Source organism: Barbus barbus, assembly GCF_936440315.1.
Source record: "Barbus barbus genome assembly, chromosome: 17".
Taxonomy (NCBI): domain Eukaryota; kingdom Metazoa; phylum Chordata; class Actinopteri; order Cypriniformes; family Cyprinidae; genus Barbus; species Barbus barbus.
The window spans coordinates 7,925,221-7,934,815 of record NC_136745.1 but is presented as its reverse complement, the minus strand read 5'-3'; positions in this window follow the sequence as shown (position 1 = coordinate 7,934,815).

The following is a 9,595-nucleotide window of genomic DNA, read 5'->3' as shown; positions in this document are numbered from 1 at the left end:
ATAATGTCTCAATCTTTCTGACATTATATTTAATGGAAGACCATTATTTGATGAGTCCTCCCTATAATACAATAATATTTTAAAAAGAATAAATATGTTTACAAAACTACTAAAAATCTTCCAGCACAATGAATACAGAGAGAGAAACACTCTAAATACTGGAGATCAGAAAACACTACACTCTTAAAGGGGAGCTGTTATAAATCACTTTTATAAGCTGTTTGAACACAGTTGTGTGGCCGCAGTGTGTGAAAACAACCAGCCTATTATGTAAAAAATCCACCAACTCATTTTTGTATAAAACCAATAAATCATAAACAGTCTCTCCAAACGAGCTGTTTCAGATTCTCCCTCTGTGTACGTCACCGAGGGGAAAAAGTCCTGCCCATTTGTGAAGCTCTCTGCCATATTAGCATAAACACAGCCCTGAGTGAGAAGCTGCGGTCCGCCATTACTGGAGATATATACAATGTCAGCGCCAAAGAGGCTTTTACAAGTGTTGTGTTTTGAGATGCACTAATAGAGCGTAGAAGTCGCCATTATCTCCCCTCATCTGAGTCGAGGGCACTGTGGTTAAATTTCATTTTCGAAGGAAATATCCCGGAAAAAATCAGTAACGTCCCCTAAATGTTTAGGAATCAATACCAATGCTTCGTGCACGAACGTCAGCTCCAGACAAAGTAAGTATCACGCTTTTGATTTCCAAATTGCCTTTCCGAAAGAGCTTCTTGGCACTCTATAAGACTAATTGCTAAAGCTATCATTGTCTCTGTCTGTTTTCACTGATGCTGTCTTCAAGTGCTATCAGAATGATCAGGAACAGGAATGTGGTAGTTAAAAGTTGATGCAATGTGAGTCGTTCGCTTGAAGTTGTCGAGCTCATAATCAGAAGTGAGACTTAAAAAGTTTGTGATGCATGAGACCAGCTATGTTGTTATTTTTATCCCGTGCTCCCTGTCTGTGTAATTCATAAACGCAAATTTATTATGTGCACAGTATCATCAGATGACTGACTTTGAAACCGAGTAGTTTTCTGTAAAGATAACAGGCTTGTATTAATAGTGGAATGTTTATTTGCAAAGAGCCCAAGCCCAAGACCGGTTGCCCACTGAAGCTAAGCAGGGTTGAGCCTGGTCAGTACCTGGATGGGAGACCTCCGGTGAAAACTAGGTTGCTGTTGGAAGAGGTGTTAGTGAGGCCAGCAGGGGGTTCTCACCCTGTGGTCTGTGTGGGTCCTAACGCCACGGTATAGTGACGGGGATGCTATGCTGTCAAAAAGAGCACCGTCTTTCGGATGAGACGTTAAACCGAGGTCCTGACACTCTGTGGTCATTAAAAATCCCATGGCACTTCTCGTAAAGAGTAGGGGTATAACCCCGGTGTCCTGGCCAAATTCCCTCCACTGGCCCTTGTCTATCATGGCCTCCTAATAATCCCCATCCACTTGATTGGATCTCTCTCTCTCTCTCCTCTCCACCTGTAGCTGGTGTTTGGTGAGTGCACTGGCGCTGTTGTAGTGTGGCTGCCGTCGCATCATCCAAGTGGATGCTACACACTGGTGGTGGACCCCCCCCCTCATGATTGTAAAGCGCTTTGGGTGTACAGCAATACACAATAAAGCGCTATATAAATGCATCATTCATTCATTCATTCAAAGGCTAGCACTGCTAATACCAGAGCTTAAGCTCTTGAAGCTCCGCCATCTTCTCTGGGAGCAACAGCTCACTCACATTTAAAGCAACATACTCAAAACAGCGTGTTTGGGCTCATGCCTTAAAAGTGGCAATTTTAACAAGCTATAAAAATTTATCTGTGGGGTATATTGAGCTAAAACTTCACATATACGCTCTGGGGACATCAGAGACTTATTTTACATCTTGTAAAAAGGGTCATACACTTTTTCTCGATTGCTTAAACACATTTCTTGAAACTATGCCTCGTATTCTCAAAACAGTAAACACGAATCCATAACTTCTAACTCAATTCCCCAAACTTCCTATATTCAGGTCAAAATGAAGCTCTCCAATCAAAACAACTCAATCTTGCTGAAAAACCAAACGTTGCTCTCAGACATGACACACAAACAGTCAAAAATACACACACTACAACACAGTTTTACACACTGATGAGATCAATACTACAAAAAACGGTAATAAGTGTTGCTTGTGGTACTCCCCAAATGTTTTATTTCTCAGTTTAATGTACTGTAGAGTACAGTACAATACAGAAAACAACAAAAATAATTATTCTGCCCCAGTATCCCGTCTTTGGTCTGGGACAGGCCAAAGAACCTCTTCAACATCACAGGCTATACTGGCCCTGGCCAGGCACCGGGGGTAAAATCCTCTCGCATGCCTGATGTCCTTGTGTCATTGGTCACAAACAAGATAGGCAAAATGCTTAGTCATGTTGTCAATATAATAATGCACTCTGTTAGTATTACCTGATGCAAATTATGGCAACAATTTGGATGATAGTTACTGTACTGAAATGCAGATGGCTGCACTTCTTATGTATGCCATATATACATTTCAAAAGTACAAATGTGCACATTACTGTAGGTGGGATATTGATTGAAAAAGACTGGATATGATTCACAGTTACACTTTTACTAGTGGTCTGACCAAAAAAAAAAAAGAAAAAAAAAACACATTAAAACGTCATTGTGAAATAGAAAAGAAAAAGAAATATGTGCACAAAGGAAATAAAAGACAAAAAGTCCACTATCAGAATTTGTAACTCTTGTGTTGTCCTCTGTCTATATATGCTTTCCAATTGAAGGTTCATGAGATGTACCTTTGAGCCATTTCAGAGAACTGGTTTACGTATAATTGGTTGATCTATATTCTCTTCATTAGTGAAAGTCTAGATTCACTTGAACAATTCATGGCAAATTTATAAAAAGTCTAATAGAAATGTGTAGAAAATATGCTTGACAGTTTATGACAACTAGATCAACCATTTTGCATTTAATGACTTATACGATGACTTGAGGTTTTGAGGGGTAACACTATTGCACTGAGAACTATATAATACATTTTGAGCAACATGATATTAGCAACTGATAATGTAGGAAAGAGCAGACAAATGTACATAATCAGTTGCATGAATGTACCAAAGTAATCGCAACTTGTTCAAAAGAATGAGAAACCGCTTTTATAATGTGCACAAGTTACTCGATGATGTGGAGATTGAACAAGTAGTTTTGAGAATTTAATTTCTGATTCGAGAAATGCACCAAAGCGACTGAGAAAAACGTCTTAGGTTACTTGTGTAACCCTAGTTCCTCGAGGGAACGAGACGCTGCGTCGACGACGCTTTGGGGAACGCCAACAGCGTAACCGGCTCTGAATACCAATCAAATCTGTCCAGAAATGGGAAGGGACGTCACGGGCGAGGTGATGTAATGACCAGCTGGTATAAAAGCACGTGCGGGGAAACCGGCATCAGCTTCTAGAATGAAGCAAGCGCTGGCAGGGATGCCGGAAGTGTGGCTCCGTGACGCAGCGTCTCGTTCCCTCGAGGAACTAGGGTTACACAAGTAACCTAAGACGTTCCTCTTCAGGAACTCGAGCTGCGTCGACGACGCTTTGGGGAACGAGATACCAACGGCTCCAGACTTCCGCACCGCTGCCCTGTGTGTCAAAGGCGCACAGCTAGGGCAAGAGAACAGAAGAACCTGGAGTGGCTCGCATGTCCAGGCCATAGAACCTGACGAAGGTCAGAGGCGTGGACCAACCCGCAGCGTTGCAGATGTCCTGGATAGGGACACCTGCGAGAACGGCCTTGGAGGCCGCCACACTCCTAGTGGAATGAGCCCTGACTCCCATCGGCGAGGGGAGGTCAGAGGACTCATAAGCCATGTGAATGGCATCCACAATCCACCGACTGAGGGTCTGCTTGGAAGCAGGCAGACCCCTCTTAGGAGGACCGTAGCACACTAGCAACTGGTCCGTCCTTCTCCACATGGCAGCTCTGTGGACTTACGCGTCCAGTGCTCGCACTGGACACATACGGTTTAGCTTCAGCTGGTCAGGCTCCCGAAAGGGAGGAGGACTAAGGGCCTGCAGTACGACAGGCTGTGGTGTGACAGCCAAGTCCAAAGGTGGGACCCGGGACCGTACCGGAGGCCTTAGCCTCAGTGCACCACGGAGGAAACGTGTAACTAGGGGTTGTGCGCCTACTGTCGATCCACCCAGAGGGGTGTGGTAAGCAGAAATTGCCGCCACATAGACCTTCAAGGTGGAGTGGGCTAACCCTGCGGAGAGTCGAGCCTGCAGGAACTCCAGCACTGTACCTACTGGGCAGTTAACTGGGTCGAGCTGGTGATCTCAGCACTATGAAGTGAAGAGAGTCTCCACTTCAGGGCGTACAGTTTCCTCGTAGAGGGAGCTCTGGACTGGAGAATGGTCTCCACAACCTCGGTTGAGAGACCGGAAGCTATCAGCTGTGCCCCCTCAGGGGCCATACCCACAGCTTCCACAACTCCGGGCAGGGGTGCACAAGGGTGCCTCCTGCCTGTGAGAGGAGATCCCTCCTGACTGAAATCTCCCAAGGGGAGCCGTCGAGGAGGAAAATCAGGTCCGAGAACCATACTCGGCCCGGCCAGAACGGGGCTACCAATAGCAGCCGGTGTCCGTCCCGACGCACTCTCTCCAGAACTCCAGGGAGCAGAGCGATCGGGGGAAAGGCGTACAGACGCAGCCTCGGCCACGTCTGTACCATGGCATCCAGCCCCAGGGGAGCTGGACGACGTAGAGAGTACCAGAGGGGACATTGCGCTGTCAGTAGCGAAGAGGTCCACCTGAGCCTGGCCAAATACTCCCAGATCTGCTCCACCACCTCGGTGTGAAGCATCCATTCCCCGGATAACAGCCCCTGCCTCAACAGGGTGTCTGTTCCCACATTGAGATGCCCAGGGATGTAAACAGCTCTCATGAGAGGAGCCACGCTCCCTCGTCCCCATCACACTGCCGTAATAACCAGGTGAGGGGGCGAAGAGGCGGGCCGAGAAGGGTTTTCCCCACGACCTCGACACCTCAGTGTGGAGGTCGGGAAAAAACGGCAGGCTCCGGTGTGGAGGTGAGATCTGGAACCGCAGGAAACGCTCCTCTAGTTTGCCTCTCTGCGGTTCAACCGAACGCTCGGCCGGCCAGTCAATACAGAGCTTGGCTACAGCACGAGTGATCACCTCCACAAGCTCCTCATACTGGGGTGAAAGAGGGGGTGCGACACGTTCGGCGCCTCCCATGTCAACCTCCTCAGAGGAAGACAAGAGAAGCGCCGCGGCCGCTGCCCGAGGGGAAGAAACCGCCAGGCGGGCTTCCGAACTCGGCGAGCGGTCGCGGGATCCGGCAGGTGAGGACGGAGAAAAAGACTCGCTCGTCTCCGATCCCTCTGCCAGATCCCGTTGCGAACCCCACCTACGCTCCGCCTCAGCGGAAGCGGGGCCAGCGCCGCGGGGAGCGCTAGTGAAAGACCCTTCTCCCGAGAAAAGAGCCTTTCGGGAGCGAAGCACATGTATTTTATTTATTTATTTAACCTTTATTTATCCAGGTAAACTGTTTGAGAACCACTTCTCATTTACAAACATGACCTGGCCAAGAGGCTACAAAAATCAATAAGGACATACTATACAACTGTACATAGTCAAACACATAACACACATAGAACAAGCAATTGAATTAAAAAAGGTAACAGTAAAAAAAGAAAAAGAAAAAAGAAAAGGTGCTTAAATAAGTGTGTGTAAATATAGTTCATAATTGTCAGCAGGAACAAGAGTCAACTATGTAATTTTGGAGGTTTTGTTTAAAGGTGGAAATTGAAATTCAGAGATGTAAGTTTCAGTGTGTTTTGTAGTATATTCCAGTCGTGTACTGCTGCAAAGCAGAAGGCATTACGTCCAAAGATAGTAGAAGTAGGAGGGGTACTAAATTTAATCAAATTACTTGATCTTGTATGATAGACGTTATGAGCAGCATGAAGAAGAGATGACAAATAGAGAGGTGTCTTGCCCAGGATTGTTTTATATATGAAGAGAAACCAGTGATGGAGCCGCCGAGTATGAAGTCACAAGTCACAATGATGAGTGTGAAAGGGTACATTAGTGACAAAACGGATGGCTGAATGATAAAGTGTGTCAAGTTTTTTTAGAGTTGTATTTGGTGCCATTCTATAGATAATATCACCATAGTCCAAAATTGGCAGTACTGTCATCTTAACGAGGGTGCGTTTGGTAGCATGAGTAAAGGAAGCTTTATTGCGGAAAAGAAAAGCTAGTCTAGCTTTGACTTTTGTTTGAAGGTTAATGATGTGTGTGATGAATGACAAAGATGAATCCAACCATATACCTAGATATTTATATTTTTTGACATACTCCAGAGCCATACCGTTCATGCAGGTGATTATAAGTGGAGTCTCGATAACTGGTTTTCGGCTAAAAAGGATACATTTAGTCTTACTGGTGTTAATTTGAAGGTGGAGATTATCAAAAAACTGCTCTATAGAGGTGAAGCTGAGTTTAAGACTGGAAGCCGCAGAATTGGGAGAGGAACCAACTGAATACAGAATGGTATCATCTGCATAAAGATGTATCCTAGAGGTGCCAGCAGCTTTGGCTATGTCATTGACATAAATAGAAAAAAGGGTTGGGCCCAGGATGGAGCCTTGAGGCACTCCTTTAGAGATATTAAGTGGGTCTGACATAATATTTTCCACCTTCAATTGCTGGACACGGTTGGTAAGATAATTGGCAAACCAAACACAGCTAGAAGAGGACAGACCAATACTGGAAAGCTTATGTAAAAGGATCCTATGGTCTACAGAGTCAAAGGCCTTGGCGAGGTCTATAAAGGTGGCAATACAGACCTGTTTGCTGTCTAATGCTGTAATTATCTCGTCAAGGACCTTTGTGATAGCTGTTATACACCCATGTCCTACCCGAAAACCAGATTGCATGTCAAATAATATATGATTTTTATCCAGAAAATCATTTAACTGTTTTAGGACAAGCTTCTCCAGAACTTTGGCAAGACATGGTAGAATGGAAATTGGGCGATAACAATTTGGATCAGATTCAGAACCCCCTTTGAAGAGGGGAAAAATTATGGCTGATTTCCAATCAATAGGGAACTCAGAAAGCTGTAGGGACATGTTAAAGAGTCTTGTGACGGGAGCAGCAATAATGCGGGATGCTGCTTTTAAGAACATGGGATCAAGACCATCAAGGCCAGCAGATTTGTTTGTGTTCAGCTTGGAGAGTTCATCCTGGACTTCAGAGGTGGAAAAAGGCATAAAAGAAAAACCATTGTTGCATGATGAAGAAAGTTGGGCATCTGCTAAGGTTGTAACTGAAGTATCCATTGAAACTGGATTAAGGTTTGACATTGAAACTGTATGGGTTGCATTAATAAAGTGATGATTTAGAAGTGAAGCCATCCGAGACTTCTCGGTAATAATGATGTCATTAAATGGCATAGAAACTGGTAAATTAGGTGAAATAACTTTATTTTCCATTACCTTAACTGTTTTCCAGAATGCCCTAGTGTTAGTGCCACATGTGGTGAATTTTTCTTTAAAATGCGAGATTTTGGCATTTCTGATGGCCTGTGTTGCTTTATTTCTGCATTGGCGGAAGGCCAGCCAGTCAACTGGAGTTTGGGTAGAGCGAGCTTTTCGCCAAAGAGCATTTTTATGATGAATAATCTCAGCCAAGTCATTTGAAAACCAGGGACTATATCGATTTTTTATTCTAATTTTTTTCAGAGGGGCATGCTTACTCATAATCAAACTGAAGGTGTTTTTAAAAAAAGACCATGCCTCTTCCAAGAGATGGAAAGAATTAATTCTGTCCCAGGACACGGCCGCAACATCTTGGAGAAAAGCTTGCATGTCTAGTTTTTTCAAAGAGCGCTTGGTTACAATTACTGGGGGCCTTTTGAATGAATGGCCAGAACGTACACATGCAATAGCGCAATGATCAGTTATTTGACTGAAAACTCCGGCTTGATAATTAGATGGATTGTTAGTCAAAAGGAGGTCAATCAGAGTAGATGAGGAAGATTTAGGATTAAGTCTGGTGGCCTCAAATATCATCCGAGTAAGGTTTAGAGCATCAAACTGTTGCAAAACTGTATCTGGGGGATTAATCATATCCCAGTTCAGATCACCCATAAGGACAAACTCAGAGGATATATATGGAGCTAGGAATTGACTAAAGGCTGTAAGTGCAGAAACTGGAGCTGAAGGTGCTCTATAGCAAACAGCAACAGAGATAGAGAAAGTAATTGAAAGCCTAAGATTTAGTACCAATAATTCAAGTTGTTTAGGAACTGACTTAGAAAGAACAACAGTACATTGTAGATGATCTTTAACATACATAGCTACACCACCACCCCTGGTAGCTCTATCCTGACGAAACACATTATAGCCTGGTATAAAGATATCAAGATCAGTATTCCCTTTTTTAAGCCAAGATTCAGAGATAGCGAGAACATCAGGATTAGCTGTATGCACCAATGTTTTTAAAGTGTCAAAATGCTTAGAATTCAACAGACTGCAAATATTTACATGTAAAAAACCCAATGATTACGGTCACAAAATTCACCAAATGACAACTGGGCAGTAACTGAGTTAGCTGGCCCAGGATTTGGATGAACATTACCAGAGATCAATAACATGAGAATAATTAACATGCGTCTAAGAGCAACACCAGAACAAGTCGATTGTTTGTCTTTTACAGAGGGCAAAGCCAGTAACAAGTTAGAGTCAAACAGTTCCTGCAATAGCATAATTGAAAAATATGGAAGAATTCGAGATACCTGGGTGACAGAAAGTCCAACAGATTTAGTAATCCAATAGGATAGGACATCTCTGGATTGAAGAATGAAGTCTAATGTTCCCCGACAATGAAATGCTGTGGCAGGCCCTAGAGTGCGTTTACCAGCAGGCCCGGGGTCCTGATACTGAACATGCAGCAAAAAGGTAAATGACAAAATCCAGAGAACCAGTAATATTTTTATAAAGAAAAGCATGATTCAGAGCTATAGTAGTGTAGCACAGACTTCAATGTATGCTGAAAACAAGCCTTGATGTATCTTGATGTAAATCCTGATCCGAAGACCCCTGCCACGGATCTAGGCTGAAGGCAAGCCACATGGCAGCAGGTCCATGTAGGCCTCAGACCAGGTGGAATAGGCCGAGATCCTCTCAAAAACAAACAGGTAGGCCTCAGACCGGATGGAGTAGGCCGAGAACCTCTCAGAATAGCTGTAGCCAGATAGCGTAGGCTTTGTGTGCTGGAAGCGAACCACAATGCAGCTGGAGATAGATGTTATCTTGCTGTAAATCCTGTTTCAAGAACCCGTCGCAGATCTAGACTGAAGACAAGCCACACTGCAGCAGATCCCTGGACTGTAGCATAAAGTAGCATGAAGATAGGCCTCAGACCAAATAATAGGCCAAGAGCTCACAAAAATAACAAAATAAGATATCCATAACTACAAAACTTCGTTAAAATTAAATAAAAACACTGTCTGGATTATTTCAGTGAAAAGTGCACTAAAAACCTTTTAAAAAAATTGAGAATAAACAAACA